Below are 12,298 nucleotides of genomic sequence, written 5' to 3'. Positions count from 1 at the left end.
CAAGCGATTTTGTTGGCGCGAGCAGTGTACACATAGTTGCAGGGTTGTGTTCGGCCCCTTTCACGCAATTTGGCTTGCGCGAGCCGGGTACACATACTCAAGGGGGTGCGTGGGTAGATTTTCACACGTTTTTGCTGGCGCAAGCGGGGTACACTTAATGAAGGGGGTGCGCAAGCAGATTTTCATTATGATTTTGCAGGCACGAGTCTGGAACAAAATTTCACTGGGTTTTGCAAGGACCTTTTCACGCGATTTGGCTGTCGCAAGCAGGGTACGCGCTGTTTTTCATGCGAATACGGTATAGGGGGGCTGTATGCTGGTCCAGGGTTAGCGTGGCCTTTTGCACCATATTGTGGATTCCTGTGGCTTTTTCTGGCGGAAGGGGCATTCTTGGGGTCGTTACTGGTGCTTCTGGATTTTCGATGTGCCACAAATTAAAATGGCTCGGGAAATCCATGAATACACAGTGCGCCAAAATGCTGTTTTGCGCTGCGCCTGGCACATGTGTGGCACACTCTCCCTCTCTGCGCCAGGTGCGTGCACTACTTCTGCACTGAATTCTATGAAATGACCCGTCTATCTGGCTACACGTGGAATTGTAAGAATAGATGAAGGGCTCATTTGGAATAAAAGGTGACCAAAATATTATGGCATTTATTCATTCTCCTCAGAGGAATGAATTTCTCAAAAGAAATGGTCCACATATAGCAACTCCCATGAGGCCATTAAGGCCTATGGCGTGCAGAGGAGCAGTCTCCTAGGGACTTTTCACATTAGTGAAGATTCTTTTTATTTTGTAGAACCAGCCCCAATGTATTTCGGGGCAAACTCCCTTTTCAGGAGCACAACTGTAAATGTAACGAACAATAGTCCAATTAATAATATGCATGAATGTACATACCGAAATAAAACATTTAGCATGCTGATTAAATATTCCAGCAGAATCTCCAAAAAGTGATGTAAGCACAATTCACCAATATCCCAATCAAAAGCCAAAGAAGACAAGCAATGTGAAATTAAAAAGGGCAACCAGTACCGATTATTCCAGTAAGAATACCATGCAGATAGATTTAAGCATCCTAACCCACGTTGTGAACAAGTAGCACTTTCTCAAGTGCGTAAGGAAGACCAGATAGACCAGACACAACATGTCAGCCTAATCAGAAAGTGAAAAAGCTTGTCCCTATGCCAGATAATACCAACAAATATGATGTCCTAAATTAAATAGAGTACACACCTCAAAATACACTGTGTTCCACCCAAAATGATATGTCACTAAACCAGTGTAACACCTAAAGAAAAACCAACTTCCAGAAAGCCCTCATGAGTGCTTCGCTGCCAACTATACAAGAGATGCTCCATGCACCATAGCTTTGTGACCATTGTTAATCAGATACCCAACATCTACAGACCAATGTCTGAAGTCACAGAAAGAAGGAATGATGGCGAAAAAATTAGAGACAACAAATGACTGAAATATGAAAAAGTTGGATAAAAGGATAAAAATATACAACAAATAGGTTTATTTTTTCATATATGTATTTATTGTTTGCTTGTTAAAGTAAGCACATTTAGTTTCAATGCACCCACAGGGCAACAGGACAAGGGGACTGGAAACATTAAAAAAACATACAAAATATTCAATAGAGTGTGGGGGGGAGACAGACCTACCATGCCTATTGAGTGTTCAGAATATGCAAGTGCAGAAGGGAGGAGGGTTGGGATAGGTGCCGGGGTGCTCATGGGTGAGCAAAAGGGGAAGTGCAATGTATGGTAAGTGTGACCCTTCAGGGTGGAGGGTGTACCGAGGCAAGTGCTGAGGATAGACAGAAGCTGGGGGCGATTTAGTGTGGGAGGTCAGGGCCTGAGGATGCATAAGGGCCCTGGACACCAAAGAAGCAACTGTGAGATTAGCAGAGGTGAGAGGGGGAAGGATGGGGTAAATAGGAAAGTCTTGAGGAGCTTATGTCATTTAAGAAAGTCCTGCTCAAGGTGAAGAGGGAAGGTGGGGAATATGTGCCAGTACCATGTTGAGTGCAAAACAAGCAATTCTTTACAACTCCAATGTTCACCCATATCCCTGTTTCTTTGCTAGAAGGGCAGCTATACTTTTAGAGAGCAACACACATGTGAACAATGACCTCCCCACAGCCCTGAGGACAGGTATATGACTTCAAAATTGGACAGTGAAGAAAAACTATTGATTGCGAAATTGGGCAAATGTTGTGGACTGCACGGGTACCTACCACTGCAAGTGATCCACAAAACAAACATTGGGTGGATCAACCCCACCTACAGGACAGTAACAGGAGGAACTTGAAACTAAATAAAATGTCCATGGTGAAGAGGAAAAAGAGAATATGGATAAATGTATGTCAAGACCTAGACAAAGCAGGTTTTATTCCCAACGTAAATACCCCTGAAACTGACAAAAAGCAAGAAATAACTCTTCATCCCTTGAATTAAAACAAAATAAAAACAAAATTGTGACATTCAATGAAAATACAAACTGGACAGTCGCCATTGAGGGGGAGGAAAGCACAGTGATGACATGTGTAGGGATTTTCTATTTCACAGATGGTTTGACACTTTTAAAAGAAAGTTGATCAACATCATACAAACTGGACCTGACACAATTAATAATCAACAACATTGCCAAATACACATGACATTTGACTTGACAAATTGAAATGCAAGCTAGTGTACCTCTGGAAAAAAATAGATCGGCTTTGCTTCCTAAAACATTCTGTGCACTGCTCTCTGAAGGGAAGGAGAAGAAACGATTCTGGGGAGAAGAGTGACACACCTATTTCATATTTGATTTCTAAGTGTGTTTTAATTCCACAAATATCCCAAGTCATTTACATTAATTATCATGGGGAAGAATATTCCCATGTTGTGGCAACCCAAGTTCAAGTATGTAAAATCCATGACATAAAGAAGATACATGGCAAGTTAATCAATAATTCACACTTTCTATGTAAGCTAGAAGTTAAGGAGGTCAGATGTTATTCTCCTATTCTTGATCATGGACAGTGTGAATTACAGGCTCTTCTGGACATGTGATCCCAGGCACCATTGATATCCATTTCTTTTTCAAAGAATGGAACTTTGGGAACGGGTGAGATTCATAAAATCTTTCTCAAACGCCTTCTGAGGGAACTTCATATATTTGATGACAAAGAAATTGACATCAAGGGAATTAAAGAGTTGGAGATCATTAATGGATGACGTAGGCTAACACATCAGGTGATTGTCGGGGCTCTAGAAGGAATCCATCAGAGGATATCATCTCTTATTGATTGTGTGAATCAAGTCCTCTGAATACAAACAAAGCTACCCATCAAGATCAAGAGAAGTGCAAATGTTGCGAGTTTAAATGCCAATTGCCACTTGATTGAGCGGTACCCCATGCAAATTAAGTTGAATCTCCAACATATTAACGTCCCAGACATCACCATAATCTCAGCTGAAGAGAAGAATGGCAACGATACCTCATCTCAACCATTAAAAGGACTTCCACCTGACAGCAATTGGTACTTCATGTTTAAAGGGAATACCCGTAAGTTCTAGATCATGGAGATCGCTAAGGAAATCCAAGAACCTCTGATGGGTCATACAATAAATCATATCAGCAACGTGACTAATAGGCAGAAGAAAGGAGACCATGCATTTTCACCCTTAGGATCAATGGATGGAATGTTCCTATACTCACAGGAGTCTGCCTAAAAAATGGAATAAGTTTCATCAAGTGAAACATTGTTTCAGCAACTGCAAGAAGACCAGGCAATATCCACTTTCAATTTAATAAATCAATGGAATGTTCATCTAGGAAATGAAGATGCCAAACACATTCTGCCTAACAGGTGAAATAAAAAACAATGGGTCATAATTTTTGGATCGTTAGCTTGCTTTTATGTCGGCATTGACATGCTGCATTGATTCTCAATTAATCTAGATTTAGAGTTTCGGTGTGCTCAACTTCAGCTTTTGAAGTCCTTGTAAAAGAAGAGGTTACCAGCCTTGGACATAATTGATAATTTACAGTACCAATAAAAATAAAAAAAGAAAACAGATTACAAAACCAGGATTCCCTTTTCAAAAAATCAAATCATCTAAAATTAAGGATTTTCCCTATTTCCCAAATCATTGGTCATCCTTTAAGAAGACCCAATTGAAATATTGGATGACAATGGTTGTCCTCAATGTGTTTCTTTTACCATGCACGCTTATATTGCAATGGATCTAGATTCTAGGAAATTACGATTTTAAACACATATTCCCTAACAGGTGAAGAAAAAAAAAAACAATGGATCATAGTTGTTGGATTGTTAGAGATCTCACTTCTGAATTTGATCTCAGTTTTGACATTCTCCATTGATTCTCAATTAATCTAGATTTTTTTTTAACACATTTGTATCCAGAGTTTTGGTGTGCTAAACTTCAGCCTCATGCTTTTGAAGTGCATGTAAAAGAAGAGGTTACCAGCAGTGGACATATTTGACAATTTGCAGTTCCAATCAAAATAAAAGAAGGACCCAGATTACAAAACTAGGAAGTATTTTTCAAAAAAACATATCCTCCAAAATCAAGGATGTTCCCTATACCTACACCATTAGCAATCCTTTAGGAATATCCCAATCCGATGGTGGACAATGCATATCCTCAAAGTGTTTCTTTGAGCATGCACAGTTAAATTACAATGGCTGTTGATTCCCAGTATGTTTCAAAACGTCTTGAAGCTTCAATTGCTGACAGTATCTGACCAGAAAACATCAATACTGGACAGGGGGAATTTTGCTGTATGTTCCTTGGGCCCATATGACGTGGAGGATGCTACATTTGACATCATGAAAGGTGAAATGGTATTATGAATTATTCATAACTATTTTGAAACCAAAGACCCTCATGACCAGGAAAAAACATCAAGAATTCCAAATCCAGTGGGATAATTTGCCCAATCCACAATTCCTTCAATAGTCCATTAGTGGGGATGTTAAAATCAAGTGGTCCACGTAGACGCAGTGCAGACATTAGGGAATTGAACTGATGGGTCCATTTGGTATGATTGCATCTCCGTACATCAACCAAGAACTGCTCAACCTGACAAAAGAATATAGGACTGTACCTATGCTCTGGGAAGACCAGAAAAAAACATGATATTAACTTGGAGGGGCAAGAATATACTAAGACATGCATGCCAGTTGGGTACATACATTCAGGAATTAAATGAAACATCTTCCTTCATAAGACCTGTTGGAGATTTTGTCTTTGGGGCTAATTCCTGATTTGGGGGTATTTTAGTATTGTGGTATTTTGGTGGTATTTTGGCAGTAAATTGGCCTTACCATTGGTGTTCAGTATTACCCAATGTTGGTAATAGTTCAGAACTATCTTATTCTGGTGGTAATTTAGTGTTAGTTGACTTTGGTGGTAATTTTAGTGGTATCTTATGTTTGTGGTATAGTGGTAATTTTAGTTGTGAGCATACCTTTCATCATACCGCTCTATGATAAAACAAACCTTCCCTCTTTATAATTATGACTCACATTTGGCTGACAATAAAGAACCTTTGGACCTGGCAAACTTTCAGAGAACCCAGTAAGATTATACATAATGCCACTTATTGCATGTAGCACATGTTACTGATTTATTTATATCAGTAACCTATGTGCTTTGGAGGGCATCGCTTTCTCTCCTCCATGCAGAGAAAACCCATTCACACACACAACCTTCTATCTTGCATATGTATATTCTTCCTTGTGTCCTAAATTTACCTTTGGCGGTAACAAAAGTGGTATATATTTTACCACCGTGATGTAAACATCAAAACCTCCCAACCACTCCTTCCCCTTGAAACTGTAACCGTTAGAGGCATGAAATGAAACCAGAAAATGCACTTGCTTTGCTTTTCTTATGATATTTGTTCTTATTGTACATAATCCAGGGTAAAATGTTACAACTCATAATATTACAACCCTACGAATGATAAAAAGAGAGACGAAAACAAGCACAGGGCAACATGGAAGAGTCTAAACATGTGTGCATTTTTTTTTAAACAAATGCAGATAGAAAGCAACAAAAATAAAGCATTTTGTTTTATAACCTAGCACCCTAAGATAATTAATCACATGTCACCGATCCCATGTACTCCTCAATTAACTTGACTTACAATTATTTTGATGTCTGCTTCTATGTTCCGCCTGCATCTCTTGCTGCCGGATATTATCTGCACGACCTCACACAGCCCACAGACAAAGCCTTGGAATTCCAGTCATTCCGAAGCCAGGACGACACTCCCTCTGCACTGTCTTCAAGCTGCAGCCCCCGGAGCCCAGCATCCCAGGGAGGCACTGGTAGAAATCGAATCTCAGGAAGCTCTGACTACCCCCCAGTTCAGCTGCTTACACAAATTAACTCAGCCTTCCCTGACATGCTTCTGACACCTCCAGACTTCTACCAATCACAATACAAGAACCTTCATGTAACAACTTATTTACTGCCAGAACAATGGAAGCTTTCTCTGTAGAAAAGTTAGCTATTCATCTATTTTTTTTCTTTCCTGTGCATGTTTTCTCTTCTCCATAGAAGAGTATTAAAACCTAATGAGTTTTCATCTGTGTTTACCAACTGCATTACAATGTTAAATTGGAACAATTAGTTGGTTACGGGGCTTTTGGTTAGTATATTCTGTTATATATAGGTTATTTCCACAATGCAGTTTGTCACAGATAGAAATACCTAATTGGTAAAAAAAAAAAATGCATATTGAAGCCCTGTCTTTTTCTGCATTCTGTTTTTTTTTTTTTTTCAATGTAAAACCTAATCTGCCATTTTACCTGCTTCATGTAAATTCCCATCTCTTTCCTACCTTCAGGTTAATCCCATTACCATGCTGAAATGTACCCCTAATTTGCACCGACTTTAAAATGACTACCTGTTTCATTTAGTATTTCTAAAAATTAACATCCATTTTACTGTCTGCATCTGATAAAAGCCGCCATTTGCACACATTTCGAAATGGATGCTTTTAATTACTGCTAATAAAACACCCATTTGGCTTCCCTTGGAATCCACATACATATGCTGTTGTTTGCATGAATTAGCACCCAAATATCCCTACATATACCCCCCTTTTTCGGACAAATATGACTGCTCGCAAAGTCATAATTGGAGGAAACAGACATCAATATTTAAAATGTATGTGTCACAGGATCTTTCCTTCTCCATCGTCACCAGATGAATAATGGTTGAAACAATATCATTTTAACAAGATCAACATATAAGCATTTCACAACAAATAATTGTTTAACTGTAAAACAGAAATGAAGCAGAACCCACATAGGGCATATCAGTCTTCACATGCATCTGCATGTGTGATGGAAAAACATATATGCACACTTCCAACTGAAGCGCACATCTCTAATAGTCCATATGTCTATAAATTGTCCAAATTCCATAACATTGTTATAATGTCTAAATTATAGTCTCTGTTCATGTATTTTATGGAGTGAACATTTCTTATCAGCGTGTACTAAGTAAAACAATAAACTAAAATAATAAAACAAAATAATGAAATAGCTAAAATGAAAAAATGTCCACTGTTCGCAGTTCCAGTTCCAACTGGTAAAGCACAGCACAGTATTATGCTCCAACAGCAATACATGTGAAACTAAAGTCAACTGAATACTGTTCCATTTTTGGCATTCACAATCCTCAAGACCACAACTCTGAGATGTCCTGATCACCAGACTTACATCACAGCATCCTTCCCAGCAAGATCGCTCCGGCCTGGCGCTCATAGACTTTTCTCCATAGAAGTCATCTCTTTTGGCACCCTGGGCTATTTATCTTCACCTCCATACTTCGGTCCTGAGGCTTCCGTGGGGTCTCTCCCGTGGACTCCAATACTGTGGCCTCTGATCCAGTGGCCTCCGATCCATCATTCCTGGGAACTGGCCCTGCCAGGATAACATGTTAATCGGATCTAAATTCAATAGAAAAGAAACAGGTTAAGTACATAGCATAGAAGAATTGTCTATCCCTTTTTACTACTTGGTTAAAATGCATCTCAAATATCATAGCTTCCAGTATTTGCCACCTTTGGACACCTGCAATTAAACATATATCACAGAGAAACAACAAACAACATTTTATACCTTGCATTATTACACATTACATTAAGTCTTCATGCAAAATAATCTTACCACACAGCATCAGAATATCTTAGTCTGATTCAGTGTCTTTTATAAAAATGGCATCTTATTTATATTGTCAAATACTAGATATGGCATTTTTGATTGCTTCTGCTGACTCACCCAACCATATTTTTGCTCATTCACGAAGTGAACCATACACCACCTTATGCCTACTCCCATGTCATTTAGTCACATGCATTATAAACAGTCACTCTTCAATGCCTCTGCCAACAAATAAACGTATGAATCATTATTCTCTACTACCTGCCTTGTTTTCATTGCAATCAGTACTTTTAGCTGGTCTCCACCTGCTCAAGTCTCTTGATCTCATGTTTTGGGTGGCACGGCTTAATTTGGTTGACATGAACAAATTGCTCTGTCACTATTTCACCCTCCTTCTTCAGTATCTTATATACTACAGGTGATACTTTATCTACAATCTCAAATGGTCCTTGCCATGCGGCGAGAAATTTTGAATTTTTATGTCTACTCTTTCCAAAATTATATTTATACACCTGATCACCTATTTTGTACTCTCTCGCAGATGTCTTTTTTCATGATAGGTCTTTGAACTTTCAGCAGCTCTTTCCAGATTCTGCTGTGCAATCGTAAATTAATGTTGTAAGTGCTTCCTCAATTCTTCCACATATTTGTGAACTGTGGATGCACTCACACGTGTTTGCTCATGTGTCCTGTACAATAAATGGTGTGGCAGCACCATTTTTCTTCCTGTTAATACTTTATGAGGACTGATACCTGTTCCTTTAGCAGGAGTCAATCTAGTGGCCATTATCATTAAAGGTAACCGTAGATCCCAACTAGAACCTTCCTCTGCTACAAAAAATACTCTTTAGTATCTCGATGGACCTATTATTTGTCTCTACATTTTCAGAAGAAGCTGGCCGGTAAGAATTCTGTAATTTCCTTTTTACCCCCGTACCTGCCACACCTTGCTCATAAAAGCGATTGTGAAATGACTTCCTCTGTCTGATTCTATCCTTTGGGGTAACCCGAACCTTGAAAATATATGATTTACCAACAATGTGGCTGCAGTTTGTGCACTACAGTCTGGTGCAGGAATACACTCCACCCATTTTGACATTAAACATACCACTGTCAATAAATATCTATTTCCCCTGGCTGATCTTTTTACAGGCCCAACATAGTCGATTTGCAAATCTGACCATGGAAAAGCTAAACCTCTTTTCATTAATGGAGCCCTATGCATTGGTGAAGCAGGTTTAAATTGTGCACATACCAGACATCCCCTAGTGTATAATTCCACATCCTGGGACATATGTGGCCAGTAAGAATAGCCCTTCAGTATTTCCAATGGTTTTTGTGAACACCTGTGTCCTGCAGTTATTGCATCATGTGCATGGTGTAACACTAGTCCTCTGAATGAAAGAGTCAATACCCACTGTATCTGCCCTGTTATAGACTCCCTAATCATCAGACCATCCTGTAGTCTAATTATCTTCTTGTTTTTTAACAACACTCTCAACTCCTCCTTTCCTGCACAATCATTTTTAGTTAAGGGATTTTGTTCGGGGTCCATCAAATGATTATAATTAACCCCCAATATTGGGTCCTCTTTCTGTGCCTTAACCAGATCGTGACCTGGCGTATCATAACTCCATTGCACAACAGGTTTAACTTCTTTTGGAGATTTGGAGCATGTGATAGCATCCACCTATATTTCACCAATTAGGTGTTCAATGGGCAATAATTCTCCCATAACAGCCCCAGTCTTGGCCAATTGATCTGCTTTATCATTTCCCTCCTTATCCTCTCCTGGTGTTTTTAAAAGTCCACAAATGTTCCTCCAGTGTATTGTGTATTGTAGTGTATTAAAACATTCTCTGACACTAATTTATCTATAGCTTGAATCATTCTCCCATGTTTTAGGGGCTTTTTGTTGTAAGTGAGCATGCTCTTGCTTTCCAGCCAGGCAAATATTCTACAATGCTATTTCATGCATAATAAGAATCAGTTACCTACATGATTTCCTTGAACTTGTTATCGACTTCATTATTAAACACTTTATAAATGGAAGCTAACTCTGCTACTTGGCTACTCCTGGCGCCAATTCTCATCCCCATGTCAGGAATGCCTTCACACTTTCTCCAGACATGTCCTATCCCTGCCATCAGCTGTTTATTACTGTCATTTTCAATGTGATAAGCACACCCATCTACATACACGGTTGGCAAATCTTTGCATACATTTTCATTAAAAGCTTTGTGTGGTGATTGTTCAAATTCATTTAAACTTGGCTCCACTTCTATCTCATCTGAGACTCACTCAGCTGCACAGTCAGGTAGATCAGCTATCCCTTGAGCAATTGGGCTCTTTTTGTTCTGTCCATATCTTACTGCTACAGAGAATCCCTGCAACGTCAACGTCCAGGAAGTAATCATGGACTGTGCTAGGTTGCCTGATCTAATTCTTTTACTCTGTAGGAATTGCAACGGTTGATGATGTGTTTCAATAATTGCCTTTTCTCCTTGAATAGTGGGACGGAAATGTTGTAACACCCACACAGTGGTCAGAAGGGCCTTATCACATTCACTGAATTTAGTTTCAACCTGAGCTAATGCCTTGCTTGGATAGGCAATACTTTTATGATTACAATGATGTTTTTGAGATAACACTGCTGACATACTTTGCTCAGTGAATCCTATTTCTACGAAGACATTTTTATTCTTTATGGGATATGCCAAACATGGTGCCCTCATGAGACATTCCTTCAATTTAGCAACTGCCTCAGACTGCTCTTTTTCCCATTTCCAGGGTACATTCTGATTCAACAATTTAGTCAAAGGTTGAGTGATGTCAGCGTCATTATCAATACATTTCCTATTATACCCTAATAGACTTTTCAAACCTTTCATATTTTCAGGACCTCTTAATTTTTGTATTGCCTCCATCTTCTTCTTTTGTGGACTTAACCCATGTTCAGCTACTTCATGACCTATGAAATTCCCTCTCTTTTTGCACCATTCTTCTGCCAGGATACTTTGGCACCCGCCTGTTGGAATTGGCCAAGCACATGTCTAATCTCATCAAGATTACTTGTTAGGCTTTCATTTTGAATCAGTACATCATCTACATAAACTATGGTCCCTCTTTCTGCTGCATCTGGTAGTGCTTTTCTCAAAAATATGTCAAACTTGCTCCCACTATTGCCATACCCAAATGGTGTTCTGGACCAAGCGTATTGCATTTTTTCAAATGAAAATGCGAACAATTTCTGAATGTCTTCTGCCAATGGCACACACCAGTACCCAGATGTAAGATCTAACATTGTAAACACCTTTGACCCATGCACCAGAGCGAGGCCTTGATCAATGAATGTAAGTGGCCATCTAGACACTGGCACCCTTTTATTATATCAATATTATCGAGTCTGCACACAGACAGCACTGACCATTTGGCTTTAACACCCCCAAAATGGGTGTGTTCGAGGTACTGTGAATGGGCGTGATATTGTCTGGATTCTAAATTCTTAATTATCACTGCTAATGATTCCAAGCCTGCCAGTGGCAACCGATATTGGCACACAAATACCGGATTTCTACCACATCCCTCTGGTAATGTGGCAATATGTAGATCAGTTAGTCTGCAAACATATGCATCCTTGGCAAACACCTCCTTAAATTCCATAAATATTGTCCTCAATTCATTCCTGTCCTCTTCACTACCACAGGGATCTGCTATTAGAACCTGCTCCTCTACCATTTTAGAAAATTCTGGAATATCCTCACATGAAGGAACCTCTGTGCTTTCTTCTAATTTTGTGGCAGTATCTCTTTGCAGAGTTGCCACTTTTAAATATATTGCAATATCAGCCTCCACTTCAATTTGCAGATTTTCTGTTTCATTTTAACTTGAATCAAATAATATGCAATTCTTGTGGTGGTGGCATACTGTCTCATTGGAATCATAAGGCTACACTGATTGAATCCTGAACATACCTTTGGGCTGAGAACCCAGAGACTCTGGTAATATGCCCTGTGCATCCACATACCTCTGAGGGATGTTCCCAATCACTGTATTATTGAAATCTGCAGTGTAATGTGATTTTTGTATCACCATTC

The sequence above is a fragment of the Ambystoma mexicanum genome, chromosome 1q, assembly GCF_040938575.1.
Source record: "Ambystoma mexicanum isolate Mex_15411 chromosome 1q, UKY_AmexF1_1, whole genome shotgun sequence".
Lineage (NCBI taxonomy): Eukaryota > Metazoa > Chordata > Amphibia > Caudata > Ambystomatidae > Ambystoma > Ambystoma mexicanum.
The sequence above is the reverse complement of the archived record's forward strand: the minus strand, read 5'-3'. Positions refer to the sequence as shown.